This window comes from Capricornis sumatraensis, chromosome 4 (genome assembly GCF_032405125.1).
Source record: "Capricornis sumatraensis isolate serow.1 chromosome 4, serow.2, whole genome shotgun sequence".
Taxonomy (NCBI): domain Eukaryota; kingdom Metazoa; phylum Chordata; class Mammalia; order Artiodactyla; family Bovidae; genus Capricornis; species Capricornis sumatraensis.
The window spans coordinates 101,489,592-101,497,687 of record NC_091072.1 but is presented as its reverse complement, the minus strand read 5'-3'; the positions used below and the strand labels follow the sequence as shown (position 1 = coordinate 101,497,687).

General features: G+C 42.6%; 1 protein-coding gene and 1 non-coding gene across 2 annotated transcripts in view; both read left to right on the top strand.

Annotated features, from left to right (window-relative positions):
• Nucleotides 1-459: 459 nt before the first annotated feature.
• The window catches only part of SLC39A5 (solute carrier family 39 member 5), a 47,095-nt gene continuing 39,458 nt past the window's right edge, over nt 460-8,096 (top strand). The window contains exon 1 of the mRNA XM_068970271.1: nt 460-477. The gene's annotated coding sequence lies outside the window, so the exon portion shown is untranslated. The remainder of the gene's footprint in view (nt 478-8,096) is intronic.
• TRNAS-CGA (transfer RNA serine (anticodon CGA)) lies at nt 608-689 on the top strand. Its single transcript has one exon. It is a non-coding gene; the product is annotated as a tRNA-Ser (tRNA).

The window sequence follows — 8,096 nt, the reverse complement described above, 5'->3', positions numbered from 1 at the left end:
CCATTTACCTGACCTGAAGTCTTTTCTTGCCTCTCAGCCGGTGCAGTGGGGTACCTCTCTATCCTACCCCAGGGGGATGCCGGTCGCCTGAGGAACCCCCAGCCCAGACCTCAGTGGTCCTCACCTTGCACATTTCTTAACCCCACAAAGCCCCTAATCCCGAGGAGCCCTGGACCCGCTTCCGCAAGGAGTTTCTTCCTGTCATCCATCCCCAGGAGTGCCCCGTTTAAACTCCTGAGCCTCCCTCGCCCCTAACGCCTTGTCCCAGGTCTCACTCCGTAACCCGAGGAGTCCCCTAGCCGGCACCCCGGGGACCCAGCCCCTCCTCTCCAACTGCTTTCCTCTGCAGGCCTCGCCAATGCCTCCTAAACAGCTTTGCGCTCCTTGAGACCTTCATCTTCGTGGGGCGGGAGACCCTTCCTCCTTGGGTCACCCGATCCACCCGACTCTTTTCCTTTGAGCGGCGTGAAGGCAGAGGTAAGGAGCGGAATGTGAGGAGGTCACAGGCTGTGTGTTTGGGCTTGGCCCAGCTTCCCGTTGCCACCACTCGCTCCGGGTCGTTGTACAGACCCTTTCTGTAAGTGCTCGGTGAAACGCGGTTTTGAAAGTCACGGTGGCCGAGTGGTTAAGGCGTTGGACTCGAAATCCAATGGGGTTTCCCCGCACAGGTTCGAATCCTGTTCGTGACGGCCGCTTTTTTTTTTAGGGTGTGTGTGAAGGAAACTTCTTAACTTCCACGTGTGTTTCGTGCCTTTCCCTTTCTGTATCGGAAACAGAAGCCAGAAGGTCTCACCCCTGGATTTGGGGGAAGAAAGGGGCTGAGGGTGACCACAAGAAGCGTTTAATGATGTACAACTGTATTGGCTGCTAGGATAACAAAGCACTTAGAGAATTCTGTAACTTCAGATTTGCAAGCAGAGTTTCGATGTACCTTGTTTCATTCTTTCGGGAGGGTGTAGCCAAAGATTTGGTTCAAGAACGGTTAAGTGTTGTTCGGGAATGTGAATGCTAGTTGTGCTTTTAATAGTAAAAACTGGAGTTTCCAGATAAAGAGGGCACCTCTGAATTTAATGACCAGACGTCATATCTTGTAGGTCTCTGTACCGTGAAGATCCTAGAAACAAGGCGCTCTCTCACTGGGATTTCCCTCAGGTGCTACGTCTCAGGGATCCCAGAGCTTGTGGGGAATGGTCTATTGAAACATCAACACTGCCAATCTGGCTGGAGCCAGAGTGTGCGAAGATAACTCACTTTTTATCGTGTGCTTATTATGTGCCAGGTAGTGTTCTAAATTCTCCTTGTTACAAGTTCCTAGCTAGGGAATTACCTGATCCTTCTCCAACCCTCCTGTACTCACCTCACCTGGTTCTTTCTCTTCCCACTTTCTCACTGTGGGGAATATCTAAGATTCTTGTTGAGGATGTTCTCTTTGTATTTGATTTCTTGCACAGCCACATCCCCAAGAAGATTCCCCAGAGGGCAGGGATTCAAAGGTAATCCATAGAGTTTTTTACACATTTCTTTTCGGAGTTTCCCACCTTTCTATCATTCTCATGCTGTTTCATGAGATATACAAGCAGAGTTTCATAAGCAAACTCTGCTTGCATATGAGATATATCTATCTCATGCCGCTCTCTCCACTTATGCTGTTTTTTCCTTGCCACTGCCTCCCCCAACCATACCACTATCCCCCCATACTTTCCATCCTGCATGTCTCTACCTGCTCTTTGAGGTTCTTGATTACAACAGCTAGAACCTATCAGTCAACCATTACCATCCATTAGGTTGTATTCAAGGCATCTCCTTTTATGTGCTTCTGCAAAATTTAATTAAAATAAGTTATATTTATTCTACCTCCTAAATAGTCTCGACTGTGTCTACTTTTCTCAGAACTGAGTGCAGGCTGGCCCCCCATCCTTTGCTGGAGCCTTCCTGTGAGGACTGCATGCGCTGGTATATGTAACGCATCTACACTGTGATCTATCCACACTGCTATTATCTAAAGCATCCACACTGTGGCCAGGGACCTTAAACCCTATCATGGTTCCTTCTTTTTTCTTCTCCTCACTCTTTCATATTCACTACATTTCATCCACTGGTATTCTTTTAGTTCCTGGTATAATATTTGTCTGTGTTCATACTGTTCTCTGCCTGAAATCATCTCTCATCATCACTTTCTTCTCAGTTTCCATTAAACGTTGGTTCTCCTGGGAAGTCTTCCCTAACCACTCGTCACTCCCATATCCTATTCCCTTTTCTTACTATGTGAAATCTTTCTTCCCTTGTAGAATATACACTCTTGGCACATTTAAGCCACTCCAAAAAAAATCTTTTTGAGTACATGGATTTTTTTTTTTAACATGTGTACATATTTTAATCTTCAGGCACTGGACTGCGTGAGAGCTTCTTGAGAGTTAGGACTGTGTGTTTCATTGTTTTTTGCACCTCTTCTATTAGGCTTTAGACATAGATGTGATTTTAAAAAAATGTACGGAATTAATATAATCTAATAGGTTCTCTACTGGACTTCCTACCAAATCCTGGTTTTGCGCATGCTCTCAAATTTAATTATCTGAAGATCCAAGATCAAAATTGACCAGCAGAGGGCAGCAGACAACTATGTTGTGAGGAGAAGGAGGCCTCATGGTTTACAAAATGGAGGATCTGGATCCAGAATAAGCTGGTTGAGATTGTTTGGTAATTGAGATACTACTTTTCATTCTCAAATGCTTTCCTTGTAGTGTTGGAAGTGAGAGGCCAAGACTTTGAACTGCCATGCACAAGAGAGAATTTCAAAATTTTACCGTCCCCATTGCCCAGCACAATTTCTTCACCCTTCCATCCCAACAAATCTTATCTTTCTGTCCTGTTTTGTGTTTCATAATCAAGCCCCCTTTCTCACTATTCTTACATATTCATTATATTCTACCCACTGGCATTCTTTAATTTCTGAGTCAATATTTGGCCTTGCTCTTCTGCCCTGAAGTTACCTTCTGCACCTAGGCTTGCAAGCCCCACTCATTTCAACCTCCTAAAGAATAGCCTTTCATAGCAGATTAAAATTCTCCTACTGTACTCATTCAATCCTTCATTAACTCAGGACAAACAAAACAATGCCTTCACTTGACACTTCCAAATCATCATGTTGTTTTCTACTGTTTTTTGTTTTTAAATCTAGACCTTCTGCCTCTAGCTCCATGCTATCTTTAATACCCTGTGGTAGAAAACTTTGCTATGTTTGAAGCCATTGATTTCTTACTGGGCTTGAGAGACATTGTACATTCTTGCTTTTCTCTTAGAACACTATTTCTCCATCTCATTTATTTTCTTCCTTCTTCTGTGAAGTTCTACAAAAGCTTTGCTCTTCTCCTCCTCCCAAGCCAGAAACCCCAAACCACTATTCCAAGCATGAACTTTCAGCCACATCATGGTCCTATATCTCAAGCTGCCTTGTTGTTTAGTTGCTAAGTTATGTCTGACTCTTTTGCAACCCCAAGAACTGTAGCCTGTCAGGCTCCTCTGTCCATGGGATTTCCCAGGCTAGAGTGGGTTGCCATTTCCTTCTCTAGGGGTCTTCCCAGCCTGAGGTTGGAACCTGCATTTCCTGCTTGACAGGCAGATTCTCTACTGCTGAGTCACCAGGGAAGCCCCATATCTCTAGCTGCCTATATATCTGCATAGCTGACCTAATGTCACCTAAAACACAAAACTTTTTCCTTCCCTGAATCACCTTTTCAACTTTTTTCATTTGTTAATACTATTCTCCCAATTCTATCTAGTTTCCAACCTTAAGAATTATCAGGCATTTTCTTTTCTGCCATATCCATCATTCACCAACCATTGCTTCCTCCATCATACCATCCATTTCACGCTATTACAGTGGCCTTCCAGGTGCCCCAGTTTCGCCACACTTAAAAATCTCTGAAGCACTGCTTTCATCATATTAATCTCATCTAGGAATTTCAGTGCCCCATCTGTTCAAACACATTCTCCTATTATCAATATGCCCTGCCCAAATCACCCATTTTTTTTAATCCTTGTATCCTTCCAGTAAGATAGCCCCAATCTAAATGGGCTGGATGTCTAAGTCACAGCCTCATTTCTTCTTTCTCTCTTGAAGTTCCTTGTCTCCTCACCTTAAAACCAATGACTAGCTAATTCTACCCTATACTGATTTTTTTTTAAGCTGCAGATTCTTAGATCTTAATCAAATTTGCTTTTATGTGACTAAAAAGCTAATGTGGGGAAATCGAACATGCAGGAACTTATCTCCTTCCAATTTGTCAACTTGTTCCAGATGTTACAAGGCTTGAATCTCATTAGAGGACCCAAGCCGAAATGATCTCAACCTACACTTATTTCAGGAATGCTATCATTGCATAGAACATTTCTGGAGCTCCTTCATGGCTAGTTTACAAGCCACATTTAAATGATTGATTACTTCAAAATTACTTTAAAAAAAGCTGAAACATTAGCCACCTTTATCATGCATCTTTTTTTCCAGATTTTGTTCCAGATTACTTCTGGAATTCCCTAAGGTCAAATTCTTAGCCTCTGTTCTTTCCTTTAGTGGCTGCTATCATTCCTGGAATTTCTTGATAATTCCCAAATCCACATCTTTAACCCTAACTTTTTGCTCTTAAGCTGTAGACCCACATTTCTGTTTTCTAGCCAACTCCCTCTATGGGGAAGCACTTCCAACCCATTTTTCCCCAAATGAGCTCATTACTTCATTCTTCAAACCTGCTCATCTCCTCGCTATTCAGGTTAATGACATGTCCTCTCACTCACAGACTAGAAACCTCAGTCTTTATCTGTGACTCATCTTTAGTTAAGTGCCCCTTTTTATGTGCAGTGGTTAGCAACTCAGGCTCTGGAATGAATTCTGGGTTCAAATCCTAGTTCTTATTATTTTAAAAGATAAATTTGGCCACAACCCACAGCATGTGGGATCTTAGTTCCCTGACCAGGGATTGAACCCATGCCCCCTGCATTGGAAGGCTGATTCTTAACCACTGGACTGCCAGGGAAGTCCCCCAGTTCTGATTATTAGCTACATGAACTTTGTCCTTTGTCTCAGTTTCCCCACATAGAAAGTGATGATGATAATCTTTTTATAAAACTGCTGGGATGACTAGATGCTTAATATTTAGCTCATGACTCACAATGCACGCTCAATCTGACTGTTAGTCCCTTTCCTCACTGCCAATATCTGATCCTGTTTGGAACTCAGCTCTAGTGATTCCTGGGAAGCCTTCCCTCCTGCATCCCATCAGGGTAGGGTAGGGAGTTGACCCCTTTCCTTCTCGTTGTCCCATAGCATTAAACTTACCTATTAGCAGTATGCTATTCTGTATTTGCCATTATTTGTTCAAGTTTATGTCACCCAAGCTTCAAATTCCTTTCAAGGAATATACAATTATTTGTATATCTCAAATGCCCAGAACCCCATCTAGCACTTGACACTTATGCTATAAATTTTGGCTGAGTGAATCCAGTTACCAAGGTCAGTTACCTGTTGATTTTTCTCCTATCCTCTGTCCTCTTTCTTGGTCTATTTCAAGCTCTAATCCTCTCATGTGAATTAGTGCAAAGCTTACTAATGTTGTCATCCAGTTTTCATTGTTTTTCCATCATCACTAGAACCATGAATTGCAAGTCACTTCTCAAGAACTTACCTGTAAAACTAATGTCCAAATTCCCTGCCATATCAAAGCTTTCCAGGAATCAGCCCCAAATTACTTTTAGGCTTCCATTACTTCTTTCAACAAACTCTATGCTTCAGATCGGAGAAGGCAATGGCACCCCACTCCAGTACTCTTGCCTGGAAAATCCCATGGGCGGAGGAGCCTGGTAGGCTGCAGTCCATGTGGTAGCTAAGAGTGGGACACGACTGAGCGACTTCACTTTCACCTTTCACTGTCATGCATTGGAAAAGGAAAAGAACCCACTCCAGAGTTCTTTCCAGGAGAATCCCAGGGATGGGGGAGCCTGGTGGGCTGCCGTCTCTGGGGTCGCACAGAGTCGGACACGACTGATGCGACTTAGCAGCAGCAGCAGCATGCTTCAGATCACAGTTCTTCCTTCTTCAACATATCCTTCACTTCCAATTGTTTTTATTCCTGCTATTATTTCAGCCTAAAACAGAGGTTGAAAACTCTGGTGAACCATGCTTTTTTTTGGCCCACATTAAAAAAATTGAGCCAGCATTTAAAAGTTGTGACATTTAGCATAAACATTAGGATGTCCACAAGTTTTTGAAAAAATCATAGGAGCAGTGTTGAGTCCCTATTCTTGTATAGCAGTAACCAATCAGATCTGTACTGCCAACTGCCCCTCTCTCGGGGCACATATTTGTCACCTAGCCAGCTTCAAAAACCTCTCAATTAATGGAAGCGTACAGTGATGAGATCAGGGTAATAGTGTGACAACAGGGCCTATGTTCTAATGTTACACAACGTAAAGAACATCTCCCATGAGATGCCTTTTATTCCCAGAACTGGTTAACTTCCCTGACTCCAGGGAATTCCCTGCTAGTGCTCTGACTCCACACTTTCACAGCTGAGGGCCTGGGTTCAATCTCAGGTTGGGGAACTAAAATCCCACAAGCCACATGGCATGACAGAGAAAAACAGAATCTCTCCGACTCCAGATCTAATCTTGTTTAGGAAAAATAGCGGTTTGAAGAATAAGTTAAAAGACATTGTGAAGAAGGAGTCAAATTCAAAAGACCACTCTCTGGACAACTGACCCTATTCTCTTCAACAAATTAATGTTACCAAAAAGAGGTTGTTTCAGGAATCCAGACAGAGTTAAAACACATAACCTGGTGTAACCACATGGTTCCATTGGATCCAGGTTGGACAGTAATCAGCTCTAAAAGTATTTTTCTTAGGACAATTGGGGAACTGTGAATGTAAGTTTGTATTAGATTAAGAATACATTGTTAATTTTAAGCATTTGTTATTTTGACAATGCAGAAAAATTCTGATTTTTCAAAGGCATATACTTAAAAAAAAAAAAATTTAAAACAAGCAACCCTCTTTACTTCCCCGCCCATTCTCCTGACCTTAAAATAGGCTGGCACATTTTCTATAAAGGACCAAGTAGCACACGTTTTAGGTCCTGCCACAGTTCTATGGCAGTTGCTCAGCTCTCCTGCTGCAACCTGAAAGCAGCCAGAGGCAACATACATAAACACAAAGGGCATGGCTGTGTTCCGATCCGACTTTTTTTTTTTTTTTCCAAAATCAGGCAGCAAGATACAAGTTGTGGTTTGCCAACCTCTGATCTAGAACAAGATACCACATCTCCCAGGAAAGTCTTTCCTGGAACCCATGGCTTTATCTTCACTCTGCTCACATACTGCTTGTGGCAAGATCCACTTCCCACATTTACAATGTCTTATTATATACTCTGATGCTGGGAAAGATTGAAGGCAGGAGGAGAAGGGGACAACAGATGATGAGATGGTTGGATGGCATCACCAACTCGATGGACAGGAATTTGAGCAAGCTCCAGGATTTGGTGATGGACAGGGAAGCCTGGCATGCTGCAGTCCATGGGGTTGCAGAGTTGGACATGACTGAGCAACTGACCTGATTAAACATTTATCTCTATCGGGGAGTAACTTCTGTGAAGGTAGGTGCCATTTTGCTATATGAACCACCAGCCCCAGCCCCACCCTAGTTGAGTTCTTACAAAATAGACATTCAGTGACTACTGTTTCCAAAAACCAGGCCTACCCTAAAAGATTTGGCATCATTCATGACATTCAAAAGAATGAGCAGCAGGTTCTAAACATAATTTTAAAGAAACTTAGAAAAAAAAAAGCACTACTGCTGTCACTAGCGCATATATGTTGCCACTTGTGGTCTATACCATGATGTGCTTATCAGTATCTTCTAATCAGATCTTGTGTATATGAAAGTGTAGTAGATTCCATGGGCACAGGAATGTTCTTAGGCTTTTTTTTTTTTGCCCCTCTAAAGTGTCTACAGTACTATTAGATTTATATTAGATGCACAGCAAATGCTCAACAAATTTAAAATACAGTACTATGGTAAACAATTTTTTTTTTTCTCATGACGGAGAAA